Consider the following 17,273-nt stretch of genomic DNA (forward strand, 5'->3'; position numbering starts at 1 on the left):
AGAGAAGCAGAGGACTCGAGAGGTGTATGAGTAATCCAGCATCATCCCTGGGGACACGTGCTGGGATAACACAAGAAAACAAGCTGGGAACACAGAGTACTTTCACCTGCAAGCTGTCTCTTCCCAGGAGAAAGGAAAGGAAGTGTCAGTGCTGCAGAGAGGGAAACTGAGGCACGGGATTGGCAGAGATTCAGCTGGTTTGGTGGGGAGCCTAAGGCAAGGCTCTTCATGATATGTTTGGGTTGCATCTGCCTGAATTATGCATTAAAGTTCAATTTATTTGCATAAGAGGAAGACAAAATTGTGAACTCCATCCTGGGGAAGCTGTGTGAGGAGCAGCTGAGGGCACTTGCTTTGTTCAGCTGGAGAAGAGGAGAATGAGGGGAGACCCCACCACAGTCTAAAACTTCCTCCTGAGAGGAAGAGGAGGGGTGGACACTGATCTCTGCTCTGTGGTGACAGTGACAGGACCCGAGGGAATGGCCTGAAGTTGTGTCTGTGGAGGTTTAAGTTGGATTTCAGGAAAAAGTTCTTCCCCCAGAGGGTGGTTGGGTACTGGAACAGCTCCCTGGGTTCTTGTGGTCACAGGACTAGCCTGACAGAGCTCTGGGACTGCTTGGACAACACTCTTGGGCACATGGTGGGATTGTTGGGGTGTCCTTTGCAGGGCTAGGAGTTGGATTGGATGATCCTTAGGGGTCCAACTCAGGTTATTCTGTAGTTCTGTAGTTCTGTGATTCTGTGGTTCTGTGACTCTGTGACCCAGAGCAGTTCCATGTTCCAGTGCATTTGGACCCCTCCACGATTATCCCCAACTTGGCTCTTCCTCACCTCACCACTCCCACCCTCATCAACACCCAACACGCCCGTAAAGCCTTTCCCATTTCCTGCAACCAGATGACCAAATGTTATCTTCACCTCTTCTTTGGGTTGCCCTGGAGCCTAGTTTGAGACCATCTGACCAAGGACAAGCACCAAAATCATCCCAGCATCCAAGGACAGCCAGCGCAGCACGCGGAGCTGGGATCCGTTCCACCCGCCGACTTCCCCACCTCCGAAGTCTGCAGCTCAGGCAAGGGGAAAGGAACATTCCATAGAAGGCAAGCAATCTCTGCCAGGCACTGCAGAAATGGGACACAGATGGTGCCTGAAATGAGAGCGGAAGTTTATTTGGGGGCTCTGGGTGTGACGTCACGCTGCAGATCCTGCAGCAGATGACAGGCACCGGGATTTCAGAGCGGGTGAGGAGTTCAATTTGAAGGAGTCTCTTTGTGCTTTTAAAATTATTATTTTGACTCAAAAAAAAAAAAGGGAAAAAATAAAAAGAGGAGAACTTTACCTTGATAATATTTTAAGGATAGGAGTGTTTAAATTTGGTTTTATTCATTTGTAGGTCTGTTTTTTCTGACACCCTAATCTTGGTCCCAGCTCTTTGTTGGCTGGTTGGTCGGCCAGGATGATGGTGCAGATTGGCCAGGTGGACACTGCTGATGGAAAAACCTGAGGATGACATTGGCCTGGCTTTTCCCTGCCCTACACATAAAATTTTGTCTTTGTCCTCTACTTGCTGAAGAGTTGGAGGAGATTTCTGGACATCTTCTAGTGCAACTCTCTGCTCCAGCAGGGCCACACAGAGCCAGTAACCCAGGGAAATGCCACAGCTAGGTGGCATTTTAAAATTTCGCAGAATGGAAACTCCACAACCTCTCAGGGCAACCAATCCCTCTGATCCTCTACTGATAAGAAAGAGGCTCCAGTCTTTTCATTATGTTCAGCTGGGGCTGCTCAGCCTTGAGAGGAGACACAGCTGAGAGGGGACCTCATCCCTATCTGTCCCTGTCCACAGGGAGGGCTCAGATCATGGAACAGGCTCTGCTCTGGGGGGCCCAGCAATGGCACAAGAGGAACAGGCAGGAACTGATCCCAGGAACTGATCCCACCTGGACATGAGGCAGAACTTATTCCCTGTGCAATGACCAAGCCTTGAACAGAGATCAGAGGAGGTGAGAGTCTCCCTCTCTGGAGATATTCCAGAACTTCTGGACACAATCCTGTGTCTGTGCTCTGGGATGACACTGTTTGAGCAAGGAGGTGGCACCCGATGATTCAACTGTGGTCCCTTCCAGCCTGACCCATTCCATGATTCTGTGACCACCTTCCTGGCCCTGGGCTGGATCTCTCCTGGATGTGCAGGCCTCTCCTGTAGTGCAGAGCCCAGGCCTGGGCACAGAAAAGTGCAGGAAAAGTCTGCTGAAGCCTGGGATTGAACTAGGGACCTTTAGATCTTCAGTCTAATGCTCTCCCAGCTGAGCTACTTCAGCTCTCCTGGGCTCACATTTTCCCAAAACCTGTTGGAATATGATAACTTTTCAACCTTTTCAGGCAGCCTTTGGTTGACTTTTTCTTGAGAATCCAATAATTGCTTCAGGGAACAGGATAGAGACAGACTGAGATCAGAATTAATGGCTCAAGACACATGGAAGTTTTCAAGGCCAGGTTAGATGGGGCTTGGAGAAATCCGGGACAGTGGAAAGTGTCCCTGCCCATGCCAAGGGATTGGAAAGACATGATTTTTAAGGCCCTTCCCAACCTGAAACATTCTGGCATTCTGTGATAAAACACGGCTAAATCTGGAATTAAACAGCAGCCCTGATTTGGGAACCAGCCAGGAGCAGTAGCATTGAACAGAATTTCCTGACACCTTTTCACAGATCCCACGGAAGGATCTGGAATTATCCATGGAGCCTGGCTAATCTTTTCACATCAATCTGTCTCTCTCCACTTAAGGAATGGGAGCCAGGCATCTTCATGCAGTGATATGGGAAATGTTTGCCCATCCCACCAGCTTATCCTGCAAATTATTCGCTCCCAGGACAATCTCCCATCTTTCACCAGCTTCTAATTCACATATGTATTCCCAAAATACATATGTGGAACACACAGCAAGCTTTCCATGTCTGTTAAAAATCTGGTAGTGAAAGGTGTCAGAAATATATTTAATCTGGGTTTGAATGTTCAGCTTGACAGCAGCTGATATTTCCTCCCTGACATTTATTAGATAACAGTTCCTGATATCTCGGGCTCCTAAACTAGGCTACAGAATCTTTTGAAATATCCAGGCAGCAGGATCATTCCAAAAGTGGGTTTTCTTTCTCCAAAAACCCTTCCAGCACTGGATCCCAGTGGTGATCCCCACCCGTGGTCACTGAGGAACTGGTCATGGATGGCTGAGGGTCTCAGCATCTTTGTACTTGACAGGTGGACAATTTTTGGAGAGATGAGCTACAGAATTTCTGCTTCTTGACTTACAAATTGTGTCCTCTATGTGACCTAAAACATTCCAGATCCAGCTTTTGAAAGCTCTGTAGTGCCGAAAAAAAAAAAAAAAAGGTGCAAAAATAATATAACAAATCCAGGACCAACAAAGACCACAGCCAACAGACAACATAACCCCAGAAAAATTCCCAAAACCAATTCCATTTTGTGTCTGGTAGAGCTGCTGACATGAGAGGGATCTACAGTGTTGTCCAGGAATTAATTGGAGCCACAGGAGGGTAATTGGGCCTCAGCCCTGAAGTGGGAATGAGCCATCCTTGTTGTGTCTCTCTCATCTCCATCAGGACCTCAGCATCCATAAGAAGAAGGAAGCTCAGCATTGACCCCAGTAAGTTTTTCCTATTGTCCATGCAACAGGATGAGGATAAAGTCTTGCGCTGCATCCTCTGCAAGGTCATCCCCAAACTGTGTGCTCAGAGCAAGTTATTTTTATCTGCAGAAGGTTTTTAAAGGAGCAATTTCTTGAGCTCAGTGACTGTGGATCTTACAAGTACATCTTGGACCAGATTTGAGGAACACAACACTCTTCTTGGTATTTTTTTCCACACTTGGATGATGAAGGAAAGTGAGAATTGCACAGCCAGATGATTTCTTAGCTGATTATTTTGGAGTCTATCCTAAGTGTTTACTCACATGTAAAGGTTTGCTTTGAAGAGTTTTTAATGTCTGGAGTGTGGACTTGCTCCAGGCTTAATTTTTCTTCAAAGATTCTGTCTTTGAAAGCAAATCAAAACAGACCAATGCCTATTTTGAAACATCAGAGCCTCTAATTCTCTGAAATAGTTATGTTTTGTTCTTCCCTGAGCAGCTGTGAGCTGTTTGGCATTACCAGCAGTGATGATTTCCAAATTCCTGGAAGGCTAGGTGGGCACATCCATGTGACAGGGAGTGAAGACCACAAGAGAAGATCTGGCATGACATTTTTTTCTGTAAAACACAGCAATTTTGAAAAGGTTCCTGGGGTGGGATTCATCTCACCTACACTTCTCTGAGTCCAAAAAGGCAAATGTCTACAATTGACCCAGTCACGGAATTTTTGGGGGGTTAGAAAGGACCTTCAGGATCATTTAATTAATGCCAAGAGCAGCCAGGTTTTGTCTCTCTATGGTGTTTTCCAGAATCTCTATTAAAGATAGGCTGGGCCCTATGAAAAGTTTTTCTCCAAATCAATTACAACAAATAACCCACAGCACTTTTAGTTCTTCACAAATCAGATCCATCTTCAGCTGTTTCTGAATTTTTGGAAAGGAGAGATCAATGCATTTGGATCTCCAGCACTTTTAGGTCTTCACAAATCTGTTCCATTTTCATCTGTTTCTGAATTTTTGGGAGGGAGAGATCAGTACATTTGGATCTAGGTGTATCTGGCTGGATGGAGGCAGAGCAGATGAAAGCCTTCCCAAGGCCAGTGGTGCCACCTAATGGGAAAATTCCCAGGGAATCCATGTCTCGGAAGTTCAGTCCTTAACTGGAGTGTTGCTAGGTGACGTAGAAATGGAAATGAGGAGCTCTGATGTCAGTCCCTCTTTTCTGCTGCCTTACGACCATTCCTCCGTCAATCCATTCCCTCTTCCCAGGCATCCGGGCCACAAGCAGGAGATTGCCCTGGGAAATTTGTTCTATTTCCTGCTTAAATCCAATCTCAGCAATCCCTGGAGCTCCTGAAGCATTTTTGTCCTTCTTGGCGCTCAGTCTGTCTGGAGAGGAAATGATCCCAGATTTTGGGGTGATGGAGAGCCAAGCAGGAAATGAGATGGAATGAGGGGCTGCCACAGGAGGGACCAGGACTCTGGGGGTTTTTCTGGCTGCAGATTTTGCAAATGAAGGACGAGACAAGTTCTCTGCATTGCAGCACCCATACTCAGATCCATCTGGATCCACACTGTGGCTCTGCAAAAGAAGGGATAATACATCAAATATCTCACAAGTTCCAACCTGGCAGCCCCCTGCAGCCACTCCAAATCATGGATAACCATGAGAGTGGGCAGGAATGAGCTGCCAAGCCTCTCCTGGTCTCCAGGGATTGCTGTATTCCCTGACTGTGTTGTCTGCCCAGCACTCACACCTATTTTTCCGTGGCTGTATCACTCACCACCGCATCCCTGCCACCATTATTTTTCAGAGATGTGTTACAGGGGGTAGAGCAGGTCTTTCTCAGGTCTCATCTCAGCTCTACCCTTGATGAATCATGTGTTTTAAGCTGTCTCAGCCAGGCTTTCTCCTTTTCCTTCTCTCTGAAGTTCAAAAGTTATTTCTTTAATTCTTTTTTTTTCTGCGATAAAGGTGTTTCCAAGGGCTCGTAAGAAGAAAATTATTTAATGTGATATCAAAGCATTCTTTCTGCTTTTCTGGGGAGAGGGAAACACTGAAGGGAGGAGGATCCAGTCCCTCTTTCAGTGTTCAGTGCCTCACTGACACAAAATACCAAGAAATGAGCTCACAGAACCCCAGTGCAATTCCATGGCTGGAGAAGGGATTAACATTTAGGACAAAGGGGAGAAACCTTTAATTAAGCAGACTCAAATCATTAATTCCAGCAAGGATTTGTGCTCTGCTGGCAATGATGACTCTGCAGCTGTGTCTGGTGTTGCTCAAAGCCCGGAAAAGTGCCTGGCAGAGGTGGTTGGGCACCAGTGATTGTGCTCAAAGGATCATAAAATCATGGAATGGTTTGGGTTGGAAGGGGCCCTCAAGATCGTTGAGTTCCAACACTCCCACCATGGGGCAGGGACACCTTCCAATATCACAGGGTGCTCCAAGCCTTGTCCAACACTTTTAAGGATGGAGCAGCCACAGCTTCTCTGGGAAACCTGTGCCAGGGCCTCCCCAGCTTCACAGGGAAGAATTTCTTCCCAATATCCCATCTAATGCTGCCCTCTGTCAGTTTTGAGCCATTCTCCCTTGTCCTGTCCCTCTATCCCTTCTCCCAAATCCCTCTCCAGCTCTCCTGGAGCCCCTTTAGGCACTGGGAGGGGCTCTGAGGTCTCCCTGGAGCCTTCTCTTCTCCAGGCTGAACAAACGCAGCCTTTCCTCATAAGAGAGGAGCTCTATCTCTCTAATAATCTTTGTAGTTTCCTCTGGACTCATTCCAGACTAAGCAGCCTCCCACATCAGTGGCTCAACATTACCCCCAGTTTCCAGGGCAGTCCATGCCACAGGACTGGGAACAGGCAGTGGAAGGAACAAAAATCTCTTTATATCACAATTTTTGGTAAAATACTTGAATTGTAAAACCCTGTCCCTCTTCCACAGGCTCAGACTGGTTGAGGTCCAAATATTCCCAAATCCCAGAATTCCCAAATCCCAGAATTCCCAAATCCCAGAAATCCGTATCCCAAAGATTCACGGGAATTCCCAAGTCCCAAAATTTTCCAATTCCAAAATTCCCAAATATTCCTGGAATTCTCATATCCCAGAATTTCCCATCTCAAATATTCCCCAAAATTCCAAAATCCTGGAATTCCCAAATTCTGGAATTGCTGATCCCAAATATTCCCAAAATTCCCAATCCTGGAATTTCTGAATCCCAAAATTCCCCGATCCTGGAATTCCCCAGCCCAAAAATTCCCAAAATTCCCAAATCCTGGAATTCCCCAATCCCAAAATATTAGGATCCCAAATATTCCCAGGAGTCCCCAAATCCCAGAATTCCCCATCCAAAATATTCCCAAAATTCCCCAAACCCGGAATTCCCAAATTCTGGAAGTCCTGATCCAAAATATTCTCAAACTTGCTCCATGAGGTCCCCGCTCCAAAGCCCTGCTCAAGCAGGACCTACAGCAGCCCCTTGCCCAGCACCACCTCCAGATGGGAACATGCCAGAGAAGTGGAGCTGCACACTCTCTCAAGGCCACAGGGCCCAGTTTCTCCTCCTTTCCCCACAGCTGAGATGCTCCTGTGCCCTCCAGTGGCTCCCAGTGCTGCTGGCCCTGGGCTGGGCTCTGTCCTGGGTGTCCAGGTCTCTCCTGCAGTGCAGAGCCCAGGCCTGGCCACCCAAAAGTGCAGGAAAAGTCTGCTGAAGCCCGGGATTGAACCAGGGACCTTTAGATCTTCAGTCTAACGCTCTCCCAGCTGAGCTACTTCAGCCCTGCTAGGGGGCCAGTTATTCCCAAAACCTCTTGGAACATAATCAGATTTCAAACTTTCACCCTTCAAACCAGTTTGCCCAACACTTGTTAGGACTCAGGACACCCCTCTGGCTGTCCTGAGCAGCCAAGACCCCTGCCAGGGGTCTTAGAGACCCTGGCACAGAGCCCAAAAATGCCTGTGTTTTGATTATCACCCATGGAGCAAGTTACCAACCTTAGATGATCTGCAAGCCATGACAAATTAAGCAGAATGATAGTGAATTTATCACAAGGTGAAAAAGTAGATTTTGGGGTTTTTAGAATAAAGATTCAGGAGGGCAAGATGGAGGGATCTGGGCATATCCATCCTTTCTCCTTCTTCTTCTTGGCCTTCATCTTCTGCGGTGATGTTGGCACTTTTAGATTGGTTTAGAGTAGAAGCTCACTGTCTAACATATGTGATAGGTATTGGAAAGTAATTGTAAATATTGTACATGTGGTTTTTAGTATAAAGACATAACACCACCCCAGGGGCAGGCAGAATGCTTCTGACTTGCTGAGCTGACCTCGGCAGGACAGGAGAAAGAATTTTATAGATAAGATACAATAAACAACCTTGAGACTGAGAAATGAAGAGCCCTGACTCCTTTTTCAAGCGCTGAGCTGAGAAAAGAGACTTTCTAACATTTCTCAGGGTCACTCTCACAAGCTAAAGATCCCGACAAACACTCCTTCAAGAAGAGCCCTGGAATAGTTTGGGTTGGAAGGGACCTTAAAGATGACCTCATTTCACTCCCTGTCAGGGGCACTGTCTCAGGTTGATCCAAACCCCATCCAACCTGGCCTTGGACATTTCCAGGGATGGGGCAGCCACAGCTTCTCTGGGCAGCATATTCCAGTGTTGGAATGGTGTGACTCAGCACACAACAAAGCAAGAGAGAACAAATCTCAGGAAAACCAGGCCAGGAGCAGCCTCTCCCCGCACATAAGAATTTTCCCTGTGGAGCATCAGCTGGGAAGCTGACATGGAAAACAGACTTGAAAACCTTTCAGGTCTCCTGGACTATTATGTCAGACATTGCACCAAAATGTGCAATTGTTTAACTACACTTAAATCACTCTAAACTACATAAATTACCTCAAATCATCCCTCTTCTTTCCAAATGCTGGCACTTTTTTGTTTCGGAACACTGCAATTCTGCTATCTTCTATATAATTATGTAACATATGCAGTTCATTGCTGCCTCTCCAATAAATAAGGCTTGTGCTCCCCAGTATGCATCCAATAACACCTAATTTTCCCTGTCTTAAATTGTCTTAAAAAGAAATCCATTTAGAAATGATTGGTGGGTAAATTCGTGCTTAAATGTAAATTATTTGAGATCAAAAAATAAGAGAAATTTTCCCATCTAAATGTTCTGAATGTTGTTGTTTAACAACTTGACTTATAATCCAAGTCCCTAAAACTGCAAAGAACAAGGAGTGTGGTTTTTGGTTGTGCTGCCTCTTGGGAATCCAGCTCCATTTCTTGAGCATTCCCAAGCATTCCTTGTGCCAGGGGTTTCAGAGGGAACCTGGTGAGGGTCCTCATCCAAAGCACTCCAAAATCTGTGTGCAGAGTCAGTATAAATCTGAGAATGTAGGCAAAGGACACCTACAAGAGGTGGCACCCCCTGGTTTCCCTCAGCTCAGAAGGAAAGCAGAGAAACCACAAAGTTTTTCTAAGTTTACACCAGGATCCTGCAAGGCTCCAGAGCATGTGGAGATGGAGGAAAAATATGGAGCATCTTTAGCTCCCTCCAGAGCAACCTCCTGCAGTTGAAGGTCATCAGTTCACCCACATGCTTCATTCCAATGCAAGAAGCATCAAACATCAGAAACAAACATGGAATGGTTTGGGTTGGAAAGGACCTTAATGATCATCTCGTTCCCACCCCCCTGCCATGGGCAGGGACACCTTCCACTATCCCAGGTTGATCCAAGCCCTGTCCAACCTGGCCTTGGACACTTCCAGGGATGGAGCAGCCACAGCTTCTCTGGGCAATCTGTGCCAGGGCCTCTCCACCCTTACAGGGAAGAATTTCTTCCTAATATCCAATCCAAACCTACTCCCAGTTGGAAGCCTTGTCAGCTTCTTCAGGTACTGGAAGGCCACAATTAAGTCACCCTAAGCCTTTTTTTCCAGGCCAAACAATCTCAATTCCCCCAGCCTTCTCTCACAGCAGAACTGCTCCATCCCTCTGATCATCCTGGTGCCTCTTCTGGACTTCCTCCAGCAGCTCCACATCCTTCCTGTGCTGGAACCCAGAGCTGGATGCAGCACTCAAGAATCTCTTCTCCCATTAGATGTGGCTGCTTCAAGAATGGGATCCAAATCTCTACACAGTCTTAAGCCTGGGTGAATGATTCAGCTTCATTAATTGTCTGTAAAAAAACAGGTTTTCTCTAACAGGGAGAAAAACCTGGGTGTGAGAGATGGAAAAGGATTATGGCAGTGAAATGTGTGGAGGATGGGAGGTTCTGTTTTCATGGAAATCACAGCTCTGACCCAATCCTGGTGTGCAGCTCTGTCTCAGCACTGGGAATTGCTTTTCCAACCTCGGGGAACTCCTCCAGGTACTCAACCCTTTCAGATATAGGGTTTGTGCTGCAGCTTCCCATGGTTTCTCCTCCAAAATTCCACTACTGCACTATGGCTAAGCATGAATTGTGAATTTGGCTGCTCCAGCTGTGAATTTGGCAGCTCCAGCCATGCACAATGAGCTTTCCTGGGTAGACAGACATTCCCTGCCAAGATCTGAGACTGTGAGTGCCAGCTGGAGGTGCTCCATAGGACTCGTTGGGAAAGGGGAAGCATGAGCCTCCAAATCTGTTTGGAAGTCAGGCAGGTCACACCAGGCTGTTGGGAGGTCTCCATTTGGGATCCAGGTCTGAAAATCTCTCCTGGCTAAGCCAACCTACTCCTATAAAATTTGCTGCTGGAGACATGTGAGGATGTAAATTGGATCTTGCTCTTGGAATTAGACAAGAGATGAGGTTCAAGTCCTCAGCCTGTCTGAGAAGAACATTCAGAATATGCTGACCAGATATCCTGAAGACTCTACTGTGGCCTTCCAGTCCTTAAAAGGGGATACAGGAAAGCTGGAAAGGGAGTCAGGCAGGTCACACCAGGCTGTTGGGAGGTCTCCATTTAGGATCCAGGCCTGATAATCTCTCTTGGCTAGTTTGGAAGTCAGGCAGGTCACACCAGGCCATTGGGAGTCAGGCAGGTCACACCAGGCTGTTGGGAGGTCTCCATTTAGGATCCAGGCCTGAAAATCTCTCCTGGCTAAGCCAACCTACTCCTATAAAATTTGCTGCTGGAGACATGTGAGGATATAAATTGGATTTTGCTTTTGGAATTAGGTAAGAGATGAGGTTCAAGTCGTCAGCCTGTCTGAGAAGACCTTTCAGAATTTGCTCACCAGTTATCCTGGAGACTCTACTGTGGCCTTCCAGTGCCTAAAAGGGGATACAGGAAAGCTGGAAAGGAGCTTTTTCCAATGGCAAACAGCGACAGGACAAGGTGGGGAGGGGGCTTTAAGATGAGAGAGAGTAGATTTAGATGGGATATTACAAAGAAATTCTTCCCTATGAAGGTGGTGATGCCCTGGCACAGGCTGCTGCTGTGGCTGCTCCATCCCTGGAAGTGTCCAAGGCCAGGTTGGACAGAGCTTGGAGCAACCTGGGATAGTGGAAGGTGTCCCTGCCCATGGCAGGAGAGTTAAAACAGGTTAATCATTAAGGTCCCTTCCAAGCAAAACCATTTTATACCATTCTCAGAGAGCACAGAACAGGATCAACCCCTGTAAACAACACAAGCCTGGTGGGGCAAAAACCCTGAGTGGATCCATGTCCATATTGACGTCTGAAATATGGGAATAATTGGACTTTTCTTTGATTTGGGTGTTAGAAGGGCACTGCTTTAAATCCAGAAACATCCACAAGCCATAAACAAGATAATGGCATCAATAACCCAGCCCCAAGCCGTGCAATTGATTCTCCACGGATAATGCATCCAGCGGAAAATGGACCCGAGTGACACCAAGATTGATGGGAAGATTGACAGCTCTGAGGCATAGAAATATTGACCTAAAGGGACTTTTGGTAGCTTATCTGGGTCCTGTGTGGCAGGAATGACATTGGAACAAAAATCCAGCCAGGATTTGGGGGTAGGGAAGGCTCATTTTTCCCCCTTCCCCACATATTTCTCAAGTTAACAGGCACCAATAAACCCTCTGATAGTCTGGTTGTAAAATAACAGTGATATCTCCTCCCTGTCCAAAATGAGATTTTCCTTCCCCTTCTCCATTTTCCAAGTTCTCCCTCCAGCACCAAACTTTCACCCTGCATCATGAGAAGAGAAAAAAAAATATAATGTTCCAGCCACAAAATGCTGCACTCTGGGCTTTCAAACTCATTGTCCCCAGGTGGGAAATGACAGCCAGCAGAACCGGTAAACAGAAAATAGCAGAGCAACTCCCACTCTGCGGAGCTGCTGCCTCTCCCTCCCTCCAAAGGCAGCCCAGGGATGAGTCAGAGCTAAAAGCATCTCTCTCCCCGTGGGGCTGGGGCTCTGCCTGGCCCACCTGCCTGCCCCCGCCGAGGAGGGGGCTGATGCAGCCCCCCGGGCACTGCCTGTGAGTCAGGAGACCCTGCCGAGTCACAAATGTCCCCAGGGAGGGAGGTAAAGCCACCTGCCAGCTCCTGCTCATCTGACATTTAAAGGGTATTTCATCCCAGCATGGTTTTGGAGGGGTGAAGCCTCCATCGGTCTCCTTGCTCTGGGAATTCTGTGATGCCGAATCTTTTTTGGGGAACTGAGATTTTTGGGAGGGTGGTCAGACCTCCTCCTGCCATATCAGCAGCTTTTCCCTGTGAAAAAATTCCTTCAGGATCAATGAACAACCCAAGAGCTGTGTGATTCCAGGGATTTAGCCACAGACCTGTGTCCCTGAGAATGATTATGCAAATGGGAATAATTAAATCTTTGAATAATCTTTGTCCAGGTAAAGCTCCTGCTCATCTGACATTTAAAGGGTATTTTATCCCAGCATGGTTTAGGAGGGGTGAAATTGGGAGTGAAGCCTCCATCAGTCTCCTTGCGGCTCTGGGAATTCTGTGGTGCTGAATCTTTTTTGGGGATGGGAGAAAATCGGAGCTGAGTTTTTTGGGAGGGTGGTCAGACCTCCTCCTGCCACATCAGCAGCTTTTCCCTGTGAAAAAATTCCTTCAGGATCAATGAACAACCCAAGAGCTGTGTGATTCCAGGGATTTAGTCACAGACCTGTGTCCCTGAGGATGATTATGCAAATGGGAGTAATTAAATCTGGAATAATTAAATGTGTGAATAATGTTTGTCCATCACAATTGCTGCCTGGATTGTTTTATGCTTTCTTTAATCCCTCTGTCTCTGGCTGAGAGCTACTCCCATTGAAATGTCCTAGAGCTGATGGAAAAGGGTGGGGTTCTGTATTTCTTAGCATTTCAAAGCTTCAGCCCTTCCCTAAAAAATGGAAAATTATTGAACTGAGGGTTCCCACTTAAAGGAAGACAAATCTAAATACAAAGTTATGAAGCAAAGGGCTTCTTTTTTAGTTAATATATGGGAAATTGTGGGGGAAAAAATGTTTGACCTTCAGCGAATTTTTAAATCATTTCAGCACCAAACCCTATATTTCTCTTAGTAAAGGACTTTAATGTAATTGGATAATCATCAAATGGTTTAGTTTGGAAGGGATCTGGAAGATCATCCAGTTCCAACTCCTCTGGCATGGGCAGAGGCCTTCCACTATCCCAGGTTGCTCCAAGCTCCTTCCAGCCTGGCCTGGAACACTTCCAGGGATGGGGCAGCCACAGCTTCTCTGGGAATTCCATACCAGGGCCTCCCTAATATTTAATCCAATCTAATTTACCCTCCTTTAGCATTTTTTTGCCCCAAATTAAGGGTGAAGTTCAGTGATAATCCAAATAAAGCTTCTCCTGATGGTTGACAAGGGAGAGGGAAGATAAACCACCTCTAAAAACTCCCAACAGCTGATAAACTGTGCATTTACCAGGCTTTAGATTTATTCCAAACATATAACTATGATCATCAAGCAACAGCCAGAGGGAAAAAGGGAAAAAAAAGGAAAAAAAAGATGTTTTTGGAAAGTTTTGAAGACAACAAACTCTGTGTTTGCTGAGTCTTCCCCCATCTGCTGCATTTCACTCTGTTCTCACAGCCTTGAGTAACAGACCCCAACTAATTGCAGAGTTCTGCCTGCAAATCTACAGCATGTCTATTTTTAACCAACCTTTCTTCTTTTTTTTCCCGGAATCTCTCCAGGATGCAGAAAGGCCATAATTTCCCCACCTTCCTAAAGCAAGCAGAAGTGGGTGGCAGGGAGTTGTGTCTATTAGGACAGGGAATGTAGACAGCAGCTGTTGGCATCTCCCATGGATGGTGAAGCCTAAAAGTGAAACCTGAACCATTTTTGGGGGGGCGTCCAGGCCACACCCTGACCATGGTGGTGTTTTTGGAGTTCTGGGTATGACCCACCACACCTAGGGAGGATATAGTGGATTCTGGGATATTGTTCTTTCCTTCTGGGTCATGTGGGCAGTCAGAATCCGCTCACTTGGTTCCAGCAAAACAAAAAAACAGCAAAGGGCTCAGAATTGTTTGGAAGGGAAAAGACTTGAAAGATCCTCTCATTCCAATCCTCTTTCCAAGGGCAAGGACATCTTCCACCAAACCAGATTGCTCCAAACCCTGTTCCAGCCTGGCCTTGAGAACTTCCAGGCATGTGGAATCCAATCTCCTGATGATTAAAACTCTGAGAAGGGGCCTGGAGTTTCATCTTTAGTCCCTAAGATGGAAGGGTACAGGCTGGTAACTGATAACACATAGGGATTAAAAAAAGCCCAAACTTCTGTTAATTAAATGGCTGACTTTGAGAAATGCCAGCCAAGTATTGTATGTAGAGAGGGCTATAGATACCCAGGCTTAGAGGCAGATATACGTTCTTAAAATAAAATTATTCTTTCCACGAAACAGCACAAATATCTGTAAAACTGTGGCCAGCCTTGCCAATAAATTATATTTTCTCCAGCAGCAGTGGGAGTCTCTGTTGCTGGCAGGATTCTGTCACGCAGGACACACCAGGATGTCTCCTTCTCTCACTGACAGCGTGAAAACAAATTGGGATAAAACCCCCACGCAGCTCCTGGGCTTCCCCCAGGAGGAGACACAGCCCACACGTGGGGTGGGTGGGTGTTGGCAATTGTAGGTCATGGCAAAAAGCTTTGTTTTTTGAGGGCCACCTTCCTGCTGGGCGAGTGACAAATGTGTCCCTCTGCAGCCCCAGCAAGTCTGGCAGACACCGCCGCTGCCACTACCTGATGGCACCCAGGATTTCAGGACAAGAAAGAAGAGTTGAGCCTGTAAAACTCAGAGTTGGGTGAGAATTTAGAGCAAGGTGAGCAGTTCACACCTAAATGTTTTTTTGGGTTTTTTTTTTCCCAGCTCGTTCTGGGGCAAGAACATTGCAGGGTCAGGATGTGGAGGAGTCACAATCTCAGGAGGTGTTCAAGAAGATCCTGGATGTGGCACCATGTGCTGGGTGACAGGGTGGGGGTCAGTCAGAGTTTGGGCTCGAGGATCTTCAAGGTCTTTTCCAACCTGATAGATCCTGTGATTCCCAGCATGCAAACAGCCTGAACCTTTCCCATATGTGCATCGGAAAAGGTTCTAATGCTGGAGGAATCCTAAAAGTTTCACTCATCTGATTCCTTCAGAGGGATGGAGCATTGCTCCTGTGAGGAAAATCTGAAAGAGTTGGGGTTATTTATCATGGAAAATAGAAGGATCCAGGAAAAAACTTATTAAAGCATTTCAATACTTAAAGGGAGTCTATAAGAAATATGGAAACAGAGTTTTTCATAGGGTGTGTAGGGACAGGACAAGGGGTGATGGTTTTAAACTGAAATAGGGGAGATTCAGACTGGCTTTAAGGAGGAAATATTTTGTGGTGGGAGTGGTTAAAGACCAGATGAGGCTATCCAGAGAAATTTCTATCCCAGGAAACATTCAAGGTCAGGTTGGATGGGGCTCTGAGCAACATGATCTGGTTGAAGAGGTCCCTGCTCATTGCAGGAGGTTGGACTAGAAGACCAAAAGTTCATTTAAAGTTCGTTTCCAACCCAAACCGTTCCATGATTTTGTTATAAGGGAGTCTGAATGTGACCAGCTGGGATGGAGTTCTCTGAAATGAGATGAGGTAGATCCCAAGCGAAATTCCTCCACACGTTCCATCCTGAATTGCATTAGATTGCTAAGAAATCAGCCTAGTCAAGGTCCTGCCTAAAGAAAGAAAAGTGCCCCCAGTCCCCATTTCTTTCACAGGACCAGACATTTTTGCTGTTAACATCTTTTGGTTGCTGCAAACTGAGGGAGGGTTAAACCTTGCCTGGCCTAAAAAACTTCCAGATGGATGTCACAAACTCCCACAGGTCCAAACTGCTTAAAACTCCTGCACAGAAGGTAAAGTCTGCAATGTCCCATCATTCTGATGGGTTTGATAGTAAAATTAAGGATGTGAAATTCCTCATGTGGTCCTTTGCCCATGAACATCTTCATTTCTCTTATCTACCACAATCCAGCCCAGACACTGTATTGGAAACACAGCTCCAAAACAAAATAATAGATAATAAAATCCCTGAAAATGAGTTCATTATTGAATAAGAAACTTTCTGAATTTATGGATCATAATATAACTAATAGAAACAACAACAACAATAAAAACAATTATAATAATAAATTATATTATTAATAAAAATCAACAAAATATAAAAATATAAAATTAATAAATAATAAAATAATAATAAGAATAATAAAATATCTTTGTTTATGGTACCTTGAATCACATTTCTGCTTTTGTTCTTAGATCTTTACGATCTGTCTACACAACCCAGGTCCTGACTTCTCCTAGTTGTTTTTCTTTCCTTATGGAACTCCCTGTCCCATCCCAAGGACCACCCAAGTATGGAGTTGGTGGGAATCCTCAGGCACAAGGAGATGTGGCATGCCTTAGCCCATGCACAATGGATAAATTCTTATCAATGATTTGGGTGCCCAACTCCAAATTTTTCTAGAAATAACAGAAAGACACCTTCACCCCACTATATCAGGGGGCTCAGCTCCATCCAGGCAGGTGCCAGCAAACCAGAAGAGGAGAGATTTAAATCAGATTTTAGGTGGAAGTTCTGTACTCAGAGGGTGGTGAGGCCCTGGCACAGGTTGCTCAGTGAAACTTTGATTTCCCTTTTCCCTGGAAGCATCCAAGGCCAATTTGGATGGGGCTTGGAGCTGGTTGGAATGAGATGGCCTTGAAGGTGCCTTCCAACTGAAACCATTCCCTGATTCTATTCTATGATAAATAACTGCCTTCCTTCCCTATAAACACACTTGGAAAATTCCAGGCACATCTCATGACACCAAAATCATGGAGAAATGTTCCTCTGAACACACATGGAGAAATGTGTCTCTGGAGAAGTCCCCTCGTCCAGAGGACACAGTACAAACAAAATAGCAATTACCAGAAATAGAAGAAAAAGCCAGCAAATAGCAATTATTTCTCTAAGGGGCACATTCCAGGGGTTTAAAAAGGAAGAATTCCAAGGATTTCAAAGCCAACTTGAAGACTGTTTTTTGTAGGGCTGGTTTGGGAAAGGGGTGGTGGATTTGAGTCCATTCTGTTTAATTCAATCAGCCACTAATTTGGATGACAGGATCATTATTAAAGCTGGAATTGGGCATAATTTGCATTTAGAAGCAACTCCAAATGCCCC

The 17,273-nt window shown here is 45.9% G+C and overlaps 2 non-coding genes across 2 annotated transcripts; both read right to left on the bottom strand.

Moving 5' to 3' along the window:
• Positions 1-2,248: 2,248 nt before the first annotated feature.
• On the bottom strand, positions 2,249-2,321 carry TRNAF-GAA (transfer RNA phenylalanine (anticodon GAA)). Its single transcript has one exon. It is a non-coding gene; the product is annotated as a tRNA-Phe (tRNA).
• A 5,028-nt stretch (positions 2,322-7,349) lies between these two features.
• On the bottom strand, positions 7,350-7,422 carry TRNAF-GAA (transfer RNA phenylalanine (anticodon GAA)). Its single transcript has one exon. It is a non-coding gene; the product is annotated as a tRNA-Phe (tRNA).
• Positions 7,423-17,273: the final 9,851 nt, after the last annotated feature.

The sequence above is a fragment of the Ammospiza caudacuta genome, chromosome 1 (genome assembly GCF_027887145.1).
Source record: "Ammospiza caudacuta isolate bAmmCau1 chromosome 1, bAmmCau1.pri, whole genome shotgun sequence".
Lineage (NCBI taxonomy): Eukaryota > Metazoa > Chordata > Aves > Passeriformes > Passerellidae > Ammospiza > Ammospiza caudacuta.